The 24,269-nt window shown below is 38.1% G+C and overlaps 1 protein-coding gene and 1 long non-coding RNA gene across 4 annotated transcripts in view; one reads left to right on the forward strand and one right to left on the reverse strand.

Annotated features, from left to right (window-relative positions):
* The window catches only part of LOC143264984 (uncharacterized), a 436,316-nt gene that overhangs the window by 57,514 nt on the left and 354,533 nt on the right, over window positions 1-24,269 (reverse strand). The gene's annotated exons all lie outside the window — the stretch shown is intronic.
* LOC100877240 (uncharacterized) overlaps window positions 6,244-24,269 on the forward strand; it is a 340,218-nt gene continuing 322,192 nt past the window's right edge. For all 3 annotated transcript variants that reach the window (XM_012298927.2, XM_012298930.2, XM_012298933.2), the window contains exon 1: window positions 6,244-7,120. The gene's annotated coding sequence lies outside the window, so the exon portion shown is untranslated. The remainder of the gene's footprint in view (window positions 7,121-24,269) is intronic.

Consider the following 24,269-nt stretch of genomic DNA (forward strand, 5'->3'; position numbering starts at 1 on the left):
CAAATTGAAGCATATTAAAAATTCGAGTAAAATTGATCACGGAAGTACGAGTGCGTCAGACTCGTCAAAGTAGTGCAAAGGGTTAAAACGAACAAAAAAAATTAAAATGTTCTGAGTATTTTATATTCAGGGATCCTTGATAATACAACTTGTAGTTGGATCTAAATTTGAAGTTGAAGAGTATTCAAAATTTGAGTAAGGTTTGTTACATTTGAACTGTAAGTGCGTCACAAGTGAGACTCGTCAAAATAGTGCAAAGGGTTAAAACGAACAAAGAAAATTAAAATATTCTGAGTATTTTATACTCAGGGGTCCTTGATAATACAACTTGTAGTTGGATCTAAATTTGAAGTTGAAGAGCATTCAAAATTTGAGTAAGGTTTGAACTGTAAGCGCGTCACGAGTGAGACTTGCCAAAGCACAGAAAGAGGTAAACAAAAAAGAGAGTCGAAAACTATGTCATTGTCATTGGTACGTTAGCGACATTGTTTCTCATTGAAGCAGCTACGTCTGCCACCGCCTTAATCTCCTTTCGTGCTCAGCTCGCGCTCAGCATCGCTTAATTGCCAGATAAATCTATCCAACTAACGGCGAGCTAAACGGATAAGCCGAGTTGTTTTCACGCTTGATACGCGTAACCCGCAATTAAATGGCGGTGATTACGTTGTTATTAAGTATGCAAAAAAAGTCGGAATTCGCGAACCGGTTCGAGATGTTTTACATAATATGTTTATTAAGTTTTGCCCCGGGAAATACGGCGCGTAGCCACGCGAGGGCGTGCTGGAAAAATCGAAACAGCTTCGGAAAAGTATACGGGCGTTGAAGGAAGTTGAAAAGGGAACGGCAATTCCGAGGTCAAAGGCTTGGACAGAAGGATATCGACACGCCGCGTGAGAGGACTGCAACCGATAGGGTGAAAATACATTGTACGTTCTTATGTGCACCGTAACCAACACCGTTTTCCAGCTTGGCCTTGTTCGCGAAATAAAAACTCGAACAACAGTGGCTAGGATTGAAACGGTCTCGCAAATATCCTTCGCGACAGTTCCCTTGTCTCTCGAGATGTCGGCTACCGAGCCACTGGTCGAACCCTATGTACACCATTCCCGACATTCCACGACCGATTCCTTTTTCTGCCTCTGTCGAGATTTCATAATGTCCGATGAAAAACGTCTTAACCTCTCGAACACCTTACTCGCATCTTTTCATCGGTTTATTCACCGGTCACGGATAAACCGACGCTAAATTATTAAATACTTCATAATGCTTTTCAATGGTTACCTTCAACGATACTCTGTAATGTGCTGATAAAATAAGAATATGACACTTGATGACACAGTGCGATCATGTAAATTCGTAACAGTTTTAAAGTAAAACAGCAAATATGACCTTCAACGATACTCTGCAACGTGCTGATAAAATAAGAATATGACACTTGATGACACAGTGCGATCATGTAAATTCGTAACAGTTTTAAAGTAAAACAGCAAAGATGACAATTACAATTAAATTGAAACAGCAACGATGACAATTGCAATTACATTGAAACAGCGAAGATGACAATTACGTTTGAGTCTTTGAAGGTTGAGAATATAGAAAATTTGAGGTTTGAAAGGTGTTGTAAAGGGTTTCGGTGATACGTCTTTATTAGATAGAGCAAGCAAGCCAACACGTCGGCATTCGAGGACCCTTATCACCTTTCGTCGAATCCATAGGAAGAGCTGATAAAAGGTGAAGCATAGCAGGCGTCGAAGGGTGTTCTGGAACGAGGAAACTCGTGTTCCCGGTTGCTTTAGGCCGGGTTCTCGGATACTCGCGAGAAACCTTTGGCCCTTCAACGAGAACGACCGGATTACCGTTTTTGGCTTTCATCGTCACCAGAGTGGCTCCCCACCTTCTCTCGCTATATCCCCGCGTGAAATTCGTTCTTGATCCCAGGAAATGTGATAGAAAAATGAACCGATATCCCCTGCCTTCCTTGGTTCCCTCGGAAAAATTCCACCACGTTTTATTAAGAAAATACTCGACCTCCAACGAGATTCTTACCGATACGCTGCTACGGTGCGAAGATACGCTTATTAGCAAAACGAACAAACGATATTTCGTGATCATATCCCTTTTCTTACCGGGGATAATTTTCTTGAAACTCTTTCATTGTATTTCGCGTTGGATGCTGTTCAACATTTCTTCATTTACGAATACATGAATTCTTCAATTTGTACATTTTCGTTTTATCAGATTTCTGTATTTAAATATTTTAAATGACTCGTATTACAGTTGCATTAAATACGTAAATACAAGATGGAACAATACTTTTCTTATACATATTTTATTTTATTTTCATTATCAATGAGACTTTTGTTTTATGCAAAACGATCCTAGAAAACGTTATCTGAGAAAAGGAAGGTTAATATTGTATAACATTTTAAATTTCATATGTATTCATTTTGCAGATACATTTTTACTTATTTATTGATTAAATCGAAGAGGTGTTAATTGATTTTTAGAAAGTGGGTCATCAGTTGTTTATCGCAAAATGATTCTGGAAAACAATGCTATTTGAGGAAAGAAAGCTTAATATTACATAACTTGTTCACATATGTTTCGTTTTGTAAAAATATTTTTACTTATTTATCGATTAAATCGAAGAAGTGTTAATTGATTTTTAGAAAGTGGGTCATCAGTTGTTTATCGCAAAATGATCCGAGAAAACAATACTATTTGAGGATAGAAAGCTTAATATTACATAACTTGTTCATACGTATTTCATTTTGCAAAAATATCTTTACTTATTTATCGATTAAATCGAAGAGGTATTAATTGATTTTTAGAAAGTGGGTCATCAGTTGTTTATCGTAAAATGATCCGAGAAAACAATACTATTTGAGGACAGAAAGCTTAATATTACATAACTTGTTCATACGTATTTCATTTTGCAAAAATATCTTTACTTATTTATCGATTAAATCGAAGAGGTATTAATTGATTTTTAGAAAGTGGGTCATCAGTTGTTTATCGAAAAATGATCCTAAAAAACAATGCTATCTAAAGAAAGAAAGTTTAATATTACATTAATTTTTCACACGAGTTTCATTTTGCAAAAATATTTTCACTTATTTATCGATTAAATCGCAGATGTACTAATTGATTTTTAGGAAGTAGACCATCATTCATTTATCATAAACTGATCCTAAAAAACAATTTTATCTGAAAAAAAGAAAGCTTGACACTGCATAACAGTTAAATTTCATACGTATTGATTTTGCCAATATATTTCTACTTTTTCATATATCGATCAAATTGACGATGCATTAATTGCTTTTCCGAAAGTAGGCCATCATTTATCATACGCGAACGCAAAAAAGGGTGGAACTTCTGTAAGTTACTTTTTGCGCACGATGGATTCGATGGTACTGGTAGTAATTCGCATAAGTTCGTCTCGTTCTTGGTTCGTTCACGTTCGACTAAGCTCAAAGATGTACGAGGGAATCCATTATGCGATTGGAGAGTTTAGGTTCGTGTGATGACCCCGTTCGCGAGACGTGCTCGCGTACCAAGTCGTTTCGGGAACTGCCTCGCTATCTTTCTTGCGCAATAAGCAGCATAAATCACGTTTGCGCGATTCGGATGCGAGCGATATATCAATGACAGGGGATGCGGGATAAAAAAAGAAGTAAAGAGGTACCATGGCAATGTACCAAAAACCCATCGAATTTAAACGACGATGCCGGGTACATAAGTAACGCGATGGTTTTCGGAGAAAATGAAAATTTATAGCATAATTTAATTAGCCATTTAAAATGCAATTATAGGATGTCCCATTTGAACTGAACCACACAATTATCTCCCAAACCGGTGATGGATAATGGCGCTCGCGAGAGCGCGTTACGCGAGCGGGTAAGTGTTATTGCAAAATGGCACTCGTGCTACACCAATTTCAAGTTAAAACTCTAATGAAAATGAGTGCGTAATCATTTTGTCAATATTCATAATACAAAATAAATGATACTTTATTGGAACGAACAATGGATCAATCAATTTACACCGTAATATTTTCCATTAGCTTAATGGACTTTCGATTTGTTATTTCGTGCAGAGTCTGCACTTTTCGGATTATATTTCTTTTAAAATAACGTGAGCGTAAAGCAAAATCATGAGCATGACTGCATAAATAAAATAATTTGCCAAATATTATTCGCGAGATTTTATCACGAGTAATATTTGCTTGCTTTTAAATTTTGTGTGCTTGTTATTTTTTTATGTAAGCATTGCATTGCTATAGTTCTTATTACCGTAATCACCTTTTATGACAAAAACAAAATTTATTTTTCTTCTTACGTTGTATTTTCTTGTCAAACGTGGGCCCAACTTGTATGATTTACAGATCCCCTAAATCGTCCCTCTTCATTTGAGCTCCAAAACAAAAGGTATCGATTGCACGGCGCTCGAACAGGTCGAAAGAAAAGAGGTGTTCTAAACCAGGCATGAACAAGTGGTGGCTCGCGAGCCACATTCGGCTACCATACCTATTTTCTCACTCTGTTCAACCGTAGGGAACCCCACCACTCGTCCTTGCTTTTCTTTCGAGGACAAAGAAGCTACCAGCAAACAGCTCGATCTTACCTTTAGAGTCCTTACACTTACGTAACATTAAAAATTTCAGAATTTTTTAACTCCCGTTGCCTCGATAAATTATCATGAGATTAAAAAGTGCCGAAGGAGATGTGGAAAAGAGAATATGTTCACCGAAGAAGAAAGCTTCAAAGAGTGCGGTACCACTCAAAAGGGTAGTAATGAAAGAAAAAGGCAGACGCATAAGAAAGTGAGACAGATGAAACAACGTAGAGATATGGAAAGAGCAGGATAAGAGAAGCGCAAGACAGAGAAAACAGTAATAGAGAGAAATATCGCATAACTAGCGATGGGTTCGAAAGATCAGCTTGAACAAACTACAAAAAGATCCAAGTTGTGAAATATTAAACATATTAAAAAATGATTAAGATCTACATATTTAAGCTGTCGAGGTAAATAATTTTCCTACAGATCTTCCCTCTCAGAAAGATTCTCGAACAAACTTCTCAAAGATTTCTGAACGTTCGAGACACGGGGATCGACAAGCCTCTTCGAGGGACTTTAAAACTTGCCGAACGCTCGGAGCGATTCGACCGTTCGTACTGGGAAATTGCTCAAGAACTTGTGACAGAGAGAATATCGAATGGCCATCGCTAACCACGTACAGGTGTACAGGGTGAGTCATAATATTTATATGGTCATTGTATACAAATAGTAAGGCATGATATGTTATATGGCCATGTAGCATATGGCTACATATGTATGTATACAAATAGTAGAAAGCATAACTGGTTATCAAATTCGATGTCATCAGCGATTAATCTGATATCACGTTTCAAGCACATGTGCTCGTAACATAAATTTACCTGAAGTTTCATGAGTGTAATTCAGGAACTAAGGTAAAGGGGTGGTAGTATGAGGAAAGTCCTTGATATATTTCAAGGTCATTGAAATCAATGTAGTATAATCTTTGTGAATATATTGTTAATTCTGTTAAATATTTTGCTCCACTTTTTCAATTAAATATTACTCGTTCAGCTAATACGAAAATACAGAAATTAGTACGAAAATTTTCGTATTGCTATATTTTCAAATTTTCTAAATTTCTATACCTGCAAATTCCTAGGTGCTTTTGTTTGTAGATTTCGAAATTCCAAAACTGCGAAATATGTAAATGTACAGTTTCTCACGTGTTCAAATTTCTAGACATACTTCAAGATCCTTATATACCTATATTTCTAGATTCCCAGGTTTGAATTTCTAAATCCAATGTTTCTAAATATCGAATGTTTCTAAATACATTTTCAAATCCTAATTTTCCAAAATTCTTAACCCATATCTCTAATAATCGTCTCCCTATGTTGTCACATTTTCTCTAGTGAAACCATTTACTCTCAACTGTACTTCCATCGTACAAATCGAAATAAATTCATTAAACGTTGCATTGATAAAATAAAAAATGTAAAAAGGTGATATAATTGTATCGGTAACGGGGTGTATTGTGTGAGCAGTGGTAAGAAGCGAGGGACAGTCGCGGTCATATATCCGGAGCCGCTGGTATTATGGTACACCCTGTATAAGGGAGGAGAAGGCTTGCGCCGAGGGTTGGGAAAGCTGAAGCGTGGCTCCTCCGGGTGGGGGTAGTCGGTACCTCGAACGACTCCGTGGGTCTCTGGATCTCCCCGCCGCGCTCAGTCCGACCCGGACGTTCGAGGGAGACGCATCTCTCTTCCGTGGCTCGTATGCGCGACACCGGTACCGCACGTTGCGTCGTCTTACAACAAACACGCTTATTGTAAATAATTCCGACGATCGTTAACAGTCGACGCACACTCGTATCATCCGAAAGAGAAGGCATACACGCACGCAGAGTGATCGAGTCCGAAAGTGTGGCACGTACGGTGACCGCGTTGCACGAGGGTGAGAGGGCAGGGGAGAGAGAGAGAGGACAGAGAACAGAGAACACGGGACAAAGAGGGAGGGAAACGCGAAGAAAAAGCTCTCTCTCTCTCGCTCTTTCTCTCTCTCTATCTCGACTGCCTTGCCGGCTTTCCACGGCCACGAATCGATACCACGCGACCGTCGCCGCGTCGGTCGTTCCTCTCTCTCGACCTCTTCTTCGCCGCCACGAGTGTACGACCACTCGCCCCGTCGATTTTTTCCCTCCTGGACGAGCTTAATCGCTCGTCGACGTTTCCTCCGCCGTTCGGCCTCGATCCGAATCGAGAATCGAAACCGCTCCGGGGGCTGGATCGATGAAACCCGCCAAAACGCCGCATCCCCGTCGCGTTTCGACCACGCGAGGATAAAAGACGTGAAAAGGTGGTTCGGTGTTGGCAGTGCGCGTGGATCGAAAACCCCTCGAAAAAGGGAACGTTGTCAGTGTTTTTGTTCTGTTCCTTTGGATGGATTTCTGGCCAGTGCGTAATCCTTCTGGTGTGACACGTGACGGTCAACGTTTCTTTCATGGTGTTCTTTTCGCTCGTCCGTTCGACCGACTGGCCAAGTGGTACCTGTACACAAGAACGTTTGCACGGATCGTCGAAAAGTGAGTAAACATATTCAGCCATTTTCTTGCTTTCGTAAACACGATTCGTTAATCCTGTCGCGACGTTCCTCCGCTAATCCGGACTCGGGACTTATTCGCTGCTTGTAAATTACCGGCTTGGCGATCGCCCAAAACGGTCCACCCTGCTAATTCAACGACTGTACGTTTTCATTAGGCCGTGAACCGGGATGGGTTCGTTAGGTCGAATGAGAACTTCCATAATTGTACCGCTGGATGAGAGAACGACTTTCAAACATACTATTCGAAAACTGTGTTTTAGGCGAATGTCAAACCATTCGTATCAAATGAGAAATCTTGTAAGGTTGTGCGCAAATTTCTATACCGTAGACATTTTATTTAGTATCAAATACTTTCATAGAAAACAAATAAAGTTTCATTTCGTTCTTCTTATTAAGGCATTTTAATCATAATTATTCAGATATGTACACGTGGTTTTATTTATCGATTTGATATTGTCAGTCTCTCAGAAGCAAGTAAAAAGACAAAAGCAAGTATAATTTACAAGAAAAAAATAGTTGTAATTAATTTCTTACCCTACTTGACTTGACCGGATACCATCTTGATCGGACTTCAGGTCAAAACTTCATCATCGATTACGAACGATAAGCATTCATGAGTAAAACATGATTTTTTATCAGTAGTTTCAAAATTTTTGTTAGATTTTAAAAGGCAAATAGTGACCTACTGTGCTCGAAGTACTGCATCGACTCACGTGCATAGATTAATCAAAATCGATCTTCAAAGAAATGTAGTGATGGGTTTAACTTCTTCAAGAATATATGTATATGTTTAAAGTCATATTTTTCTTGAATAGTATTATTTTAAAAATCTTTCTAATTTGAAGTTCGAAAGAAATAAAAGAATTTGACCATTTTCAACTTCAAAGGGAACACTTGAATTCGAAAATGACCGTATACCCCTGTTTCCAGCGGTACAATTTCCGTCTCGTCCGTTCGTTGACATCTTGAACCAAATATTTTTTATTTCTCGTTTTCCCGTTCGTTCGAGGTGTATGGACAAAACGTTTGAACGTTCAGCCGTGTAATTCGGTTTGATCGGAGCATCGGTTCGGTTAGTTCGCGAACGGGGAAAATTGAAGTGGAAAGCGGCCGGCTCTGTAGAGGTGGTATCTCGCTAATCGGTTGTCGCGGTTTTTTATGAAGGTATTTTTATCGCGCATTCTGCCGTCTAAGCGAGTCGACAAAGGCCGTGACAGAGCGCCGCCGGCGACTTTGTAGGATCGTTCACACGGCGAGATGTTTTGTTCCGCGACCAAGCAATTAATCGATCGTAAAGAGGCTAATGCGAACGATACGCCGGCCAGCCGTGCAACGACGAACATTTGACAAAGGAGAACGATCATGTATCTATACGGGCGTATTCTACGTGCTCTCCGTGTCTTATCGCCTTTCAAAAGACGCGCCCCGCACCTTCCCTCCTCCTCGAGTAAATGTTATTCCTTCACGATCCGTTTTGCTCCGTTTCGATCGCGAGCGAATTAACCTTCTCTTTGTGCTCCCACTCGGATGCGCGAAGATGAAGTCGAAGTTTTGGTAATTTGCTAGCGGATACTGCTTCGTGGATTACTTGCGAATGTGGAACAGCGGTAAACAACGTACATTCACCGGAACTAACGCTGATAGCTTATTTCTATATTTGAATACTCGAAATGATTGCATTTCTTAATTTTCAAAGCTTACGACACGAACAAAATACGAGTTAAATTAAGAGTTTTTAGTATTCTAGTATGATTATAAATCGATGATACGTATTCTGAGAGGACTGCATAACGACGCGAGTTTAATTATAAACCTTTAACGCCACAATGATATCTCGCGATTAGCATGCGGATTAAACGATATTCCAAGAGTGATTTTTATCTCGTAGAATTTAAATTGCCCCATAATCGAGGACAATTGGCGCATTTTATACTAATGTTACGAGAGGACTTTGTCGCGTTCTCGGAAGCAATAGAATCTGGTGAGACTTTTCGAAAAGTATGTAACTTTCAGTGAGTAGACCGTGGCTAAGAATGAAGTCTATGGAAGCTAGCTCTGCGATAAAATCTAATGAGACGTCGGAGAACTCGAGAATCCCACCAAGAACGAAATTACAGATTCTCTACCCTATATTTTTTCCGTCTAACGTTCGACGTTCAATCTTTTATTAACGCCCTGGCTGGATATCGATTTTTCGATTTTGCCTCGAGTGAGCAATCCGAGTGACGCAATCGCCTTTTCGACAAACGTTAATCTACGATATTGCTGTTTCGATCGAACGTTTAATTTGCTTCTTAGATCCGTCAGATCGTTTTCGAACTTTCTGCCAGATGAAAACATTGCGTCAGTTTTGCGGAACGAAATTGCTTTTCTAAATGTAGTAAAAGTTTTCACAAAATGCGTGACCATCGATATTAACCCATTGCCCTACAATGTCGTGTCACTCGTGACGCACACTACAGTTGGAATGTCACGAACTGGACTTGTATTTCCATTGCAATTAAATTTTGGGTTAAATAATTTTAATCTGTGTAATCAATGATCACTCAAGGCAAAATTTGCTTAACATCTCAACTTTCTTTAGTTGTCTTTGTAGCAATAATTAGCTCTGAGTGATTGCCTATAAAATTGTAGGTTAAGGGGTTAAAGAAACTTAACCATTTGCATGAACACTTCAAGTTCAAAGGCTCGGATGATTTTTATTTTACTGGGATAATAAGGTCATAGAAAGTTGAAGTAATCGATTTGAAAGCTGAGAAGATGGCAATTTAACCTCTGAATTACACGTTCGCATCTTTGACACCCTTTCGAGTCAACACCAGTTTATTTAACCTGTTAGGAGAAATTCACGCGAATCGATTTTATGTGCCCGTTTAAGAACATAGAATTGCGGTGTTACGATCAGCAGCAATTGCCAGCTTCTCAGTTTCGAACTTACATCGTCAATATTTCACACTCGGTCGATAAACGTAGGTTGTCGATAAAAAATTCTCAATATCCTGGCAGTGTCGATCAATACCCTGAAACGTTGACAAGATATATCGGTCGTCTGCGGTCTCCATCAAACGGAGGATAACTAAAAACGAGTTAGGTATTATTCATCAAATTTCTGCTTTTCGATGCTGAAGGAATAATTAATTCACATTGCAAAGATCCTACAGTAAATAATTAACGAGTTAAATGAACGGTTTCTTCCTCGCAAACTTCCCTTCATTTATCCATGAAAATTTAATGTAAGTACTTGTATTAAGAGCGGAAGAAAATTAGCGAAGATGAAGATTTTTAAGTATAGACTGCAAAGCGTCATAATTCCCGGGCGAAACTTCATTTGTGTTTCACCGCGGCGATGTTGTTATTTAGTGCACAATATCGTACTGTGCATGTTAATTAACAAAATACTTCATGAACTCGTTACATAAAATGCGTCTCCATTGTTGTCCGTTCGTTGCTTTTTAATGATATGCGCCACAGAAAACCGTGAATAGCCTCCATTTTGCGAGGAAACGCGGAATAAAAATGGCACGTCTTTACTGTATAGGCTTGCGGTTATTAAATGGTTCGACAAATTTATTGCCTAAGAGAATCACGATAGAGTTCCTTGCATTACGATTTTTTTAAACATTTGGTTGGATGAAATCCTACGTTGCACCTAACCTCTTGTACTTCACGTGTACTGTTTCTGATGCATGTTATAACATCTGTACATATATAAGAAATATATAAAATCTTCCTGAGTATTACAATAAAGGAATTTGATGATTTTTAAACGAGCTATGTGTTGTAACATGCAATGAATAATTATTAGTCTTTATTTGTAATATACTACTCGTATACAATAGCAGTACGTATGTTACATGGTACCATATATAATAATAAAATTGATAATGAATAGTAAACGTGAAATTTCATGTAGTAAATGATAATGAAAGCCATCTAACTTAACCTAATCTAACCATAAATAATAACAAAATTGATAATGAATAGTAAACGTGAAATTTCATGTAGTAAATGATAATGAACGCCACCTAAATTAACCTAATCTAACCATAAATAATAATAAAATTGATAATGAATAGTAAACATGAAATTTCATGTAGTAAATGATAATGAAAGCCATCTAACTTAATCTAATCTAACCATAAATAATAATAAAATTGATAATGAATAGTAAACCTGAAATTTCGTGTAGTAAATGATAATGAAAGCCATCTAACTTAATCTAATCTAACCATAAATAATAATAAAATTAATAATGAATAGTAAACGTGAAATTTCGTGTAGTAAATGATAATGAAAACCGCCTGAGCTAACTTACCCTAACCATAAATAATAATAAAATTAATAATGAATAGTAAACGTGAAATTTCGTGTAATAAATGATAATGAAAACCGCCTGAGCTAACCTAACCTAACCATAAATAATAATAAAATTAATAATGAATAGTAAACGTGAAATTTCATGTAGTAAATGATAATGAAAGCCATCTAACCCAACTTAACCTAACCATAAATAATAAAATTAATAATAAATACTAAACGTGAAATTTCGTGTTGTAAATGATAATGAGAGCCACCTAACTTAACCCAACCTAACCATAAATAATAAAATTAATAATAAATACTAAACGTGAAATTTCGTGTAGTAAACGATAATGAAAGCCACCTAACCTAACTTATCCCAACCATAAATAATAATAAAATGAATAATGAATAGTAAACGTGAAATTTCGTGTATTAAACGATAATGAAAGCCACCTAACTTAACCCAACCTAACCATAAATAATAAAATTAATAATAAATACTAAACGTGAAATTTCGTGTAGTAAACGATAATGAAAGCCACCTAACTTAACCCAACCTAACCATAAATAATAATAAAATTAATAATGAATAGTAAACGTGAAATGTCGTGTAGTAAACGATAATGAAAGCCACCTAACCTAACCCAACCTAACCATAAATAATAATAAAATTAATAACGAACAGTAAACGTGAAATTTCATGTAGTAAGCGATAATGAAAACCGCCAGAGCTAACCTAGCAATAAATAATAATAAAATTAATAATGAATAGTGAACGTGAAATTTCACGTACTAACGAAAGCCGCGAGAAAACGTGTCGAAGAGAAATATGTACGTAATACGCGGAAGAACAGAAGCAAGGGATTGCATAGGTGTTTAATTCAGCGATTTCCCCGATCAACGGAAGCCCTTGAAAATAAAGTTGCCAGCTTCTCCAGGGAAACACGACCAAGTCAATATTGTCTTCTCTTGCTAAGCGCAGCTAAAGTACACCGTCAGACCGGTGCCGTGCAAGGAAACTTTATATATCACGGTGCGTAGTTGCGAACAAACTTGATGGAATCCAACAATAAGGCAAAGTTCCGTCCTTGCTTCGTTGTTTCCTTCGTCTAACTAAAAATAAATACGTCGCGACTTCATCGGTCGTATCCACCGTGAAAAGAGGGTTCTTCTTTCCGTCAGACATGACGGACGGCGTCATTTTAAATGATGGCGTCTCTAAATATACGGGAAATATTCCGAGGGACTCAAACGGAAGCTTCAGCCTGCGTTTCGAACTTTAATTGGTAGTTTGACGACCTCATTGACGTTGTCAGAATTTATTTCCGAATATTTTTAGCTGCTTAATGGCAAGAAATAGATTCTTACGAGCTTTATCATTTAGGATAAATCGAGGAATATTAAATAGTTAAATCTACAGATTTATGAGCATGTCGTAGTTTAATATGTGAAAATTTAACTTGTTGTCTAACATAAGGAAAGACTGAGGCGAGAAACTAATGGCTCTATACATTGTGAACTCCCATAATTCCCTATTATCGAGTACCGCATCCACTTCCGATAAACCGATACTCGAACAAAATAACAAACCCAAGAAATCATCAATTTGTACAAGATCGTTTAATAATAATGTTTGGTCCACTGTAGAGCAATATTGATCGAATTCAGTTTTGCCTCGAAATCGAAGAATTTTCTTTTCAAGACTCTCGAGGAATCGATTGGTCGGACTTCATGAACCCTAGTAATCTGTTCATCGGTTGGTTTTTAACGAGCAACGCGGCCAAACTCCTTGGGAGTCGTTTCATCTAGCTATAGCCTTGGTACTTCCTCGCTCTGTTGGTAATAATAGCGGAAACAGGAACTCGTTTCGAAGTAAAAGCGAAAAACAAAGCTGCGTTCTTTAGTCGTGCAGAATCTGCGCCCTAGTTTTGGTAGCAAGAGTTCACTACGAACGAGAATTCCACGTAGGTAACATCGAGTTTCATAAGCCTCCGAGGAAATTTTACGATACTTTTTCTTCTTAGACAACGACAATTTGTATCCTGATCCTTTGTACTCGTTATCACTTTTAATATACTCTCACTTATTTTTCCCTGGAGACATGTACAATTTTTTAACCGACTTCGAAAAAGGAGGAGGTTACTCAATTCGATCAGTATATTTTTTTTTTAATAACTTGCAAGCATTATAATTTAATTTACTGATGTCATGTACATATATCAAGTTCACTTGCTATCGTCATAATTTATTTTTCTAATGTTATGTACATAAATCAAGTTCACTTGGTGTCATTATAATTTATTTTCCTAGTGTTATGTACATATATCAAGTTCACTTGGTGTCATTATAATTTATTTTCCTAATGTTATGTACATATATCAAATCCACTTGGTATCGTTATAATTTATCTTCCTAATGTTATGTACATATATCAAGTTCACTTGCTATCGTTATAATTTATTTTCTTAATGTTATGTACAAATATATCAAGTCCACTTGCTATCGTTATAATTTATTTTCCTAATGTTATGTACATATATCAAGTTCACTTGTTATCGTTATAATTTATTTTCTTAATGTTATGTACATATATCAAGTTCACTTGCTATGGTTATAATTTATTTTCCTAATGTTATGTACATATATCAAGTTCACTTAGTATCGTTGTAATTTATTTTCTTAATGTTATGTACATATATCAAGTTCACTTGCTATCGTTATAATTTATTTTCCTAATGTTATATACAAATATATCAAGTCCTCTTGGTATCGTTATAATTTAATTTCCTAATATTATAATTTAATTCTATGACTACTTAAAAATATGTCAGTGTATATACATATGTGAAATATGTAAAATAATTACATAATGAAATAAAAAATAAAAGTCTGTTAAAACCAATAAATAGAGGACCCAAACAATCCACCTATTTTTTGAACGAAACTTTGCAACATTCAAATCTGTTAAAAGTTTGAAAGCCCCAAAAATTAAAATTGCGAGTAAATTTTTTTTTGGGATTGATTAATGCAAACCCATGGCAACCATTTGGCAACCCTTTTTCTCTCTGGGGCCAGTTTCGCGAGGACAGACTCATCTCCGATTTTATGGTTCGTTTGAGAGCGCACCATCTAACCACCCCTGGCTCCTTTGGTTCCGCACCCTTTCCAGGACACATTCAGCAGCGACCCCTCGCTTTCGTTGCAACACGCAGTCACGAAAATCACAGACCACGAGGCACGCGGGGAATGGTCTATTTGGTATTTAAATAAGCGGACGTGTACGCTAGCCTTGTCCCATGACCGTACGGGACAAGTTCAGTGAGCTTCTTTTTTCGGGGAAAACTGGGCGGAGAGGGAACAACCCTTGGATATTTATGACGAGGGAAAGGGTATGGTCAATTAGATTGTCGTTGGTAAATATGCTGATCCGTACCGGGGATAAACGTGCATCTCGAGGCAAAACGAATAATAAACGAGAGTCGAATGACACGTGTGCGACTGTTAGAAAGCCGCACTTATGACTCGGTAAGGGTTGTATCGACTTTTGTAACCTTCGAATGACCTTGAATGTAAAATGTACATACTCGTTAACCGTAATAATTATGCAAGGGAAATTTGTTACAATATTTCACAGGGTGGTTAAATCTTTAATTTCAGTTCAGCCCACGCGTGGGACAGTTTATTACAAATTCAGTAAATTCGTGAAACGATTCCCGTTGGATTCTTCCTCCCGAAGAAGTCAGTAGCTAATTCGTTAAAGCTTCGTTCGCGGCCGTGTTCGACTGTTGTCCCCAAAAAAATCGAGTCAGTCGGAACATTCATCACCAGAAACACAGACATCCGGCAATCTTTCCTTGCCAATCGTTTCTGACCGACTAAAAGCACCATCAGCCAACCAGAGCCTGTCCATCTCATACGCCATAAAATCGTTTCCGTGTTTCCCTGCCATTCGGCCAGAGAAACGCAGCGGCCACGCCGTCAAAAAAAAAAAAAAAATACGGCCAGTCCAAAAATCAATCCGTCCGCTTCCATAGAAACATCTGAAACGTCGAGATCGCGCGTTTTCCACGATAACAGAAGGGTAGGCGCCAGCACACACGTGCACCCCGACATATCTGCTTCCTCGTTTCTTTCCCTATGCCACCCCGTCGATTTCACTGCCGCCCACTGCGAAACGAGTCTACGGGACGGCGATAACAATGGGGTTGTTTTTACGAGCATCGTATACAGGGTGTCATATAACTGACGCTGCACGAATGGAGATGCTCCTGCAAACAAATGTGCAGCGAAATTGTTTCGTACGTTTTCAGGAAATTAAAGATTAGATGGGCTTTGAGATTAGACTTTTGGAAGGAAGTGGATGGTAATCACTCGATGGATTATTTTGGGGATGTAGTCTACTTTAACTTTGAGGCATTCTACTTTATTGATGTATTCTACTTTAACTTTGAGGCAGTTTCACTTCTGTGATCATCGACACTAGGTGCATAAGAGACTTGACTTTCTTAATAGTACTCAACGAGCTTTTCTGTTCATACAAATAGTTCCTGTCCCTTACATACATCACTGTGTTTAAGATGAGGGTCTGCTAGGACGAGTGCACTAGCAGGTCCTGAACGAAATGTTCTTTCCCTCTTCTTCATTTTTCCTAGCCATTTACTAGCTAGCCAAAACCCTTTAACTTTAAAAATGTTTTTCACAGGGCGACTTATTTATTATTGCAATATTAAAGACAGTCAAAGAATGTTCAAAAGTTAGGGACATTTTCTATATGATAATCATTGGTGCAGGGGTAGGAATTGAAATTAAACATGAACTTGAATCATGCTGAAAATGTGACTCACATTCGTTGCATTTTAACAGTTACGTCACACGATATTATAAAGCAAGGGGTTAAAACCAAATTCGCAAAAGACAGGTTATGTTGTTCACCATTTAAGAATTTGATAACCAAGCTCCACAATCAAAGAATGTTAAAAAGTGAGGAACATTTTCTATATGATAATCATTGGTGCAGGGGTAGGAATTGAAATTAAACACGAACTTGAATCATGCTGAAAATGTGAGCCAGATTCAACAGTTACGTCACACGATATTGTAAGGCAAGGGGTTAAAACCAAGTTCGCAAAAGACAGATTATGTTGTTCACCATTTAAGAATTTGATAACCAAGCTCTACAATAAAAGAATGTTAAAAAGTGAGGAACATTTTCTATATGATAATCATTGGTGCAGGGGTAGGAATTGAAATTAAACACGAACTTGAATCATGCTGAAAATGTGAGCCAGATTCAACAGTTACGTCACACGATATTGTAAGGCAAGGGGTTAAAACCAAGTTCGCAAAAGACATGTTATGTTGTTCACCATTTGAGAATTTGATAACCAAGCTCCACAATCAAAGAATGTTAAAAAGTGAGGAACATTTTCTATATGATAATCATTGATGCAGGGGTAGGAATTGAAATTAAACATGAACTTCAATCATGCTGAAAATATGACTCACATTCGTTGCATTTCAACAGTTACGTCACACGATATTATAAAGCAAGGGGTTAAAACCAAGTTCGCAAAAGACAGGTTATGTTGTTCACTGAACTTACACAGCAAAACAGTATGTGTCGTGTATAAATGTTTATCTAGCAAAAGTATTAATTTGAATGATTGCGCGAGAAAATTTTGCAGCTAAATGACACCTTGTATATTTCCGTCCTCGTTTTCATTGAACGGACTCTCGACACACGAATTAATAACCGTTTGAAACCGCCGACACCGCGCCGTTTCGGAATTAAAATATCCTTGCCGGGGTTCGGTACCGGCGACAAATCCACAGAGGGAGGGCGGCGAACAGAGGAAAACGGAACGAAACCGGAGGGTTCTGGTCGACGAGGGTGGTTGTATCAGAGAGGGGAGGCGGGGGAACGATGGGTAGCGCGGATTGTCCGCAAGAATTAATCACTCGTCCAATCTGCGCGAAATCACGCCGTGTAATCACCCCGCGAGGTTTGTTATTAGCGGTCCGCGCCGCGTAAAGTACGCTCGCGATTTTCAACTTCTTGCAAATGCCACGGTGCGATTAATCGTGAGTACTTTTTTTTATTAGCAAGAGTTCCGTCGGTTGCTGCTATGGTCTCTAAACGGATGGGTTGCAAAAGTTTCCAATACTTTTTGTTCGGATAAAGCTTTCGAACCGATGTATCAAATTGAAAACGAAGTAGAAGTATAAAACGTAAACTAATATTTGTATAACCAAAAATCGATAGCAGTCACAGAAATTGCTAGGACTTTGTAAATAATTTTCAGAACGTAGGAAAAATACTGTAACGGGGCTGGTTCTTTTGTGCGGAAATATGTTTGCCGTATTGTCGATGTAATCGAGGCTCGTTTGTCTTGAAAAATTGTTCACCGATCGGAGCTGACCGCGAGAAAAGCCGATGGGATGAAATATTGGGGGTAAATCGTGCGTATCGGCCAGATTGCATCTGAATCCTGCAATTACTCCGCGCTACGCTCCGCTCCGCTTCGCTTCTCTACGTGACCGTGCGTGTTGCGTTAATCGATAGAAGCTAAATGCCGGATCTGGATTTTCCCGAAGGGACACGTTACAAATATCGTTTCTAGTTACGTGTCTCGTTTCGCCGTGTTGGCTGTTGCTACTTTGAAATCGGTATCCGCGTTGCGGACGGGGATGATTTTCTACGTTTCAATGGTATCGTGCGTAAGCTTAAAGGTTCCATAATGGCTTCAAAAATATACGTTTCATAAATTCGTTTGTTTGAAATGTCTATGGTCTTATAACTCAAAAAGACGTAAACTAATAAATTCGTTATCTAGAGTAGGACACCAATTACCGTTAAATTGATTGATTGATTGATTGATTTTATAGGGGCTTTGACTGTTATGATCATTGTCATAACTACTGTTAGATATTGATGTGTTCATAGCGACACTCAACTTGATTGTTTGTAAGTTCATTTTCTTTTCTCTTCAAGATTGCAATCTTTATATTTAAATTACTATGTAAATTGAATATATGTATAAAACGCTGTAATATCTTTTGTGGCATCATAATAAAACTACATAAATCCGCAGAGGTTTAAATCAGCTTAAAAAAAATGTCTCTGCTCTTTACATTTGCCCACAAGAACTCCGAATATTGAAGAAAGATACGATTGATCGAATCGAAAAGCTTCGTGAGTATCGTCGACAGGCGTGAACGATTGTTTACATCAGTCATTTACACCAGTCAGTTTGAAATTAAATTTGTCCTGAAACCCTAGAATTGATCTTGTGACACGTGTAGAGTGTACTGTAGACATTTATTTCTTTTTGTAATTTGTAGCCTCATAATCTTGGTATAAGAACAAGTCTAGACTTTATTGCGAAATATTTTAGTATATATTTCATGCAATTGAATGGATCTGTATAAAATCCATCTTCTTAAACGTTGAGACGGCTTTGAATATAAACATTGAACAAATAAATGTGAATTCAAATCCATTTTATCTGCAGACACAATCGACTCATATTATAAAAGATAACATCGTTTCCATTTAAAAAGAAGATTGGTTTTGCTTTCCCGGCAGTGGAGTAAATACAAAAGACACGATTCTTTCTCTCAACTACATCTTTTATTATCTCCAACCGCGGATGTACTGTTTTTAAATAAAATCTCTCAAATCAACGAACACAGAAATTGTGTCGCATAATGCCTCTTTGTATCGTATTCGTTTTTGAATTTCAATCGAAGGAATTTAAAAATGGGAAAATTTAATAGATTGTTAGCATTGGAGAGAAAGTAATTTTTGCACGAAATTACGTGAATTCGCGGAAGTTCAGTCTCGCGAAGAAATCTTCTACCACATTTTCCTCTGTATGGCACAACCGTGCTTCACTCTCGTATTCAAATATCTCCTTAGAAGGAGACATTATTGCGTAAGATAATTAAACGGAGTCACTGGAATGGATAAATTAAATCGTCTATTATTTCTCGGCCCTGTAATTAGTCGTCCACCCAAAGCGCCCTGTCAAAGAACACTTGCCGTGCTCCGTTATCAGGAGACAAGCTGTTAATTAAGTAGACTATTCCGTCTGTCTCTGCAGATAACAGAATCTTGGCCAACGTTAGAAACACTTTTGTGTCAACGTAAATGTTATATCAAGAGATTACAAAATCTCGATGAGCGTACGTTTCGAATCGATTGTCTTTCCAATTTAATTTACCGATTTCATTCACGAATTTAAATTTTGACCAAATTCAGCATTTGATAAGCATGCCTTTGCAATTTAATTTAGCAACTTGAGTCACGATTTAAATTTTGACTGCATTCAGCATTTGATGAACATACGTATAAAATTGCCTTTGCAATTTAATTTAGCAACTTGAGTCACGATTTAAATTTTGACTACATTCAGCATTTGATGAACATACGTATAAAATTGCCTTTGCAATTTAATCTAGCAACTTGAGTCGTGATTTCAATTTTGTGTTAGCTATTGGTGCACTTCTAGAAAGACAACATGTAAATAAGAAATGAAACGTTGACAAGAAATTACTAAGTCTTTATGAGTATACTCGTATCAAATCGATTGCATTTGCAATTTAATTTAGCAATTTGATTCGCGAATTTAAATTTTGTATGACTACATTGAGCACTTCTCGTGAGGATGAGGACATGTAAATATAAAATAGAACGTTGATAGGAGTAATGATAGAAATATAACTTTCTGGCCAGCCATTGAATTTGATCAGCTTTGACTTACCAGGTGAATTTTATTACCTACTGAACGTAGAACCTTGAATATAGAGTCTTGAATCTAGAACCTTGAACATAGAGTCTTGAATCTAGAACCTTGAACCCAGAGTCTTGAATCTAGAATCTTGATCCTAGTGTCTTGAATCTAGAACCTTGAACAAGAGTCTTGAATCTAGAACCTTGAACCTAGAGTCTTGAATCTAGAGCCTTGAATCTAGAACCTTGAAATCAAGAAGCAGTGCAATTTCTAGGTTTGAGAGTTCATATTTTCGGGAAGAAGCTCAAAAACTCCAAACCTTGAAAGTGAATTCGAAAGTTAGCAAAGTGTCCAGTTATCCAAATGTAGTAGTAACTGTTTACGGTAGTGAGTAATAGAGTAGAAGGGTTAAAGACGTAAAACTTAAAGACCTAAAAGGGGGTGTATGAATTGTAGAGTTAGCTTTATAGATTCAGCGACTTCAATACGTAGAGAATCGAAGGAAATAGAGAAAGAAGAAGGGGAGAGATTTGTCGCGAGCATCGGAGATTGAAAGCACGAGACGAGGTCACGGAAGCAGAGATAGGAAGAAATTCGAAAGAAAGGGGAAGATGGGAGAAATTGTACGGGGCGTGGACGGGATAAGTTATCCTCGCGTCTCAGGATGCACACCGACATTATTTCGTATCTTGCAGGACACTTGGAGCAATGAGCACGTCCTGCCGCGCACGCTGCCGGAATCCATAACGAGTTCTTATCTATCTTAGTCGCCGTTCCTTTTCTATCGTCTTTTTTTAACCCCTTTCTCCGTTCCCTGTTTCTTGCAACACCGTCTCTACCCGGATGCTTTTCGACTGGATCCAACTGCACGCGTGTTTCTCCTCAGATTAGGAAACCTGTTCCAATATCGTGGCTCCGTCTGGAGAGACTTTAACTCCTTCGGTACGAAATTAATGTTTGTCTGTTCTCCATGGACTAGTGGAGCTACGTTTAGCTAGCTTTACTCGCTTAGTCATCGTTATCGTGGTCTTGGGATGGTTGACTAATGTCGTTGAATGTAGCGTGTACTTAGTTGGTTCTGCTTGCTCGGGGCCATGAGCTTCTTCGAATTCACGAATTCCGATGGAACTCGATCTACGGATTGTTGCAAGAAGCAATAGCACGGAGTATAACACTTGAGAAACTGTTAAGACGTGAACTTATGAAGCATCTGGGCATTGCGGAATTAGAAAATTATCAACCAACGCTCTTTACTAGTCTGTTCTCTACAAATATAAATTTATGAAGCATCTCAACACTTCGAAATGAGGAAGACTCGATCTACGGATTACTGTGAGAAGCAATAGCTGCCGAGTATAACACTTGAGGAGCTGTTAACGTGAAACTTATGAAGTATGAAGTGTTACGTGAACTTATGAAGTATCAGGGCATTTCGAAATTAGGAAATTATCAACCAATACTCTTTACTAGTCTCTTCTTTACAAATATAAATTTATGAAGCATCAGAACACTTCGAAATGAGGAACACTCGATCTACGGATTGTTGCGAGAAGCAATGGCTGCCGAGTATAACACTTGAGGAATTATTAAGACGTGAACTTATGAAGCATTTGGGTATTTTGGAATTAGAAAATTATCAGCCATGTTCTTTACTAGTCTCTTCTTTGCAAATATAAATTTATGAAGCATCTGACATTTTGAAATTAGAAAGGGATCAGCTATGTCGTTCTTTACTAGTCTCTTCTTTACAGATATAAGCATATGAAGCATCTGACACTTCAGAATTAGAAACGGATAAGCTATGTCGTTCTTTACTAGTCTCTTCTTTACAGATATAAACATATGAAGCATCTGACACTTCAGAATTAGAAAGTAATCAGCTATGTCATTCTTTACTAGTCTGTTCTCTACAAATATAAATTTATGAAGCATCTGACACTTCAGAATTAGAAAGTGATCAGCCATGTTGTTCTTTACTAGTCTCTTCATAACAAACATAAACTTATGAAGCATCTGAGCATGTCAAAATTAGAAAATGATCATATTACTCTTTACTCTTCACAACAAACACCTTAGATATTTTAAAGATTCATCTGCAGAGGCATGCTCGGTTAAATTGAGAAATGACGCACTCCTACTTCATGATCAATTTTACTAAAATTTTTAATAAATTCAAACTTGAATTTGGAGTTGAAGATTAATTATAATTTGCACAATCAACGATATCATAATGCTAAATTGAAATAAAATTTCAACTTTCTTAGTCAGTTTAAATATTGTAGCTATAATTAGTTAGTTCTGATTAACCTGATAAATCGAAGCTTTCTCTCTTAAGTTAACCTATGAAAGACATGTGCACCGCTCATTACTAACTCCTCGTCTCCCTCCAAGCTCTCATATTCAACAATAACAGCATCACTGATATACGATCCTGGCAACGCTCCCTTACGCGTGAATCGTCGAAAGTTTCCCTAACTTCATAACACCACGGTATTACGATTCCCCGCAAACAGTCTCCACGTTAAATGTTTCGTTCAGAATCCGAAAGAGAGCCATATCTCGTCCATTTGTCCAACAGTTTAGCGTCGTTCGCCCAGTTTTCTTACAACGTAGTTCCGTGTTCCTCGTCGAATTTTCGCGCGATGTGCCGCGGCAGTTTGAAAAGTAGGTTCCCATGTGCATAGATACGCGAAATCGGGCTTCTCAACGTATCGGAGAACTTCGCTTGCAAACTTTTGCAGCGATGGAACAGGTTAAAATTGGGAGGACACGAAAAAAGGAAAGTGGGATTTTCTAATATTTAACTTTTGGGGATTTCTCTGGAGTATTAAATTGGTATTTTTGTAAATTGGGAAGATCTAGCTTTGCAAATTCCTTTGTTCTCAATTTTGTAGACTTTGCAGGTTCTATGTTTTGTAATTTCTACCTTTCTAAATTCTTATATTTGCAAATTCGAAGGTCTGCAAATTCGTAGAGTTCCAAATTCCTAGCTCTCTAAAGCTTGAAACCTCCAAATTTCTAGGTCCCTCAATTTCTACGTTTTGCAACCCCCATCTCCCTAAATCGGTATATTCTCAAATTCCTACGTCCCCAAATTCGACGATCCTAAGATTCCAGTTCCCCAAATTTGCAGATTCCCCAATTTCTACGTTTTGCAACCCCCATCTCCCCAAATCCATATATTCCCAAATTCCTACGTCCCCAAATTCGACGATCCTAAGATTCCAGGTCCCCAAATTTCCAAATTCCCCAATTTCTACGTTTTGCAACTCCCACCTCCCCAAATCCATATATTCCCAAATTCCCACGTCCCAAATTGGAAGATCCCAAGATTCCAGGTCCCCGAATTCGAAGATGCCAAGATTCCAGGTCCTCAAATTTCCAAATTCCCCAATTTCTACGTTTTGCAACCCCCACCTCCCCAAATCCATATATTCCCAAATTCCCACGTCCCCAAATTCGAAGATCCCAAGATTCCAGGCCCCAATTTCTACGTTTTGCAACCTCCACCTCCCTAAATCCACATATTCCCAAATTCCCACGTCCCCAAATTCGAAGATCCCAAGATTCCAGGTCCCCAAATTCGAAGATGCCAAGATTCCAGGTCCCCAAATTTCCAAATTCCCCAATTTCTACGTTTTGCAACCCCCATCTCCCCGAATCCCTATATTCCCAAATTCCCACGTCCCCAAATTCGAAGATCCCAAGATTCCAGGTCCCCAAATTCGAAGATCCCAAGACTCCAAAGGTCCTCAAATTTCCAAATTCCCCAATTTCTACGTTTTGCAACCCCCACCTCCCCAAATCCCTATATTCCCAAATTCCCACGTCCCCAAATTCGAAGATCCCAGGTCCCCAAATTCGTATACCACCAAATTCCAAGCTCCCCCACTAATAAAGTACATAAAAGAGTTATTGTACTTTGGCGGTTCGGCTAGCTATGGTAGGGAGGCTAGGAAAAGTAAAGGAGAGGGAGAACGTTTCGTCCGGGGCCTGCTAGTGGACTCATCAGTTAGGCGTTCTAGCAGGCCCTTGCCTTAGATGTAAGGAAGGGGTGGACAGGAACTATATATATGAACAGGAAGGCTCTTTGAG

This window comes from Megachile rotundata, chromosome 1 (genome assembly GCF_050947335.1).
Source record: "Megachile rotundata isolate GNS110a chromosome 1, iyMegRotu1, whole genome shotgun sequence".
Taxonomy (NCBI): domain Eukaryota; kingdom Metazoa; phylum Arthropoda; class Insecta; order Hymenoptera; family Megachilidae; genus Megachile; species Megachile rotundata.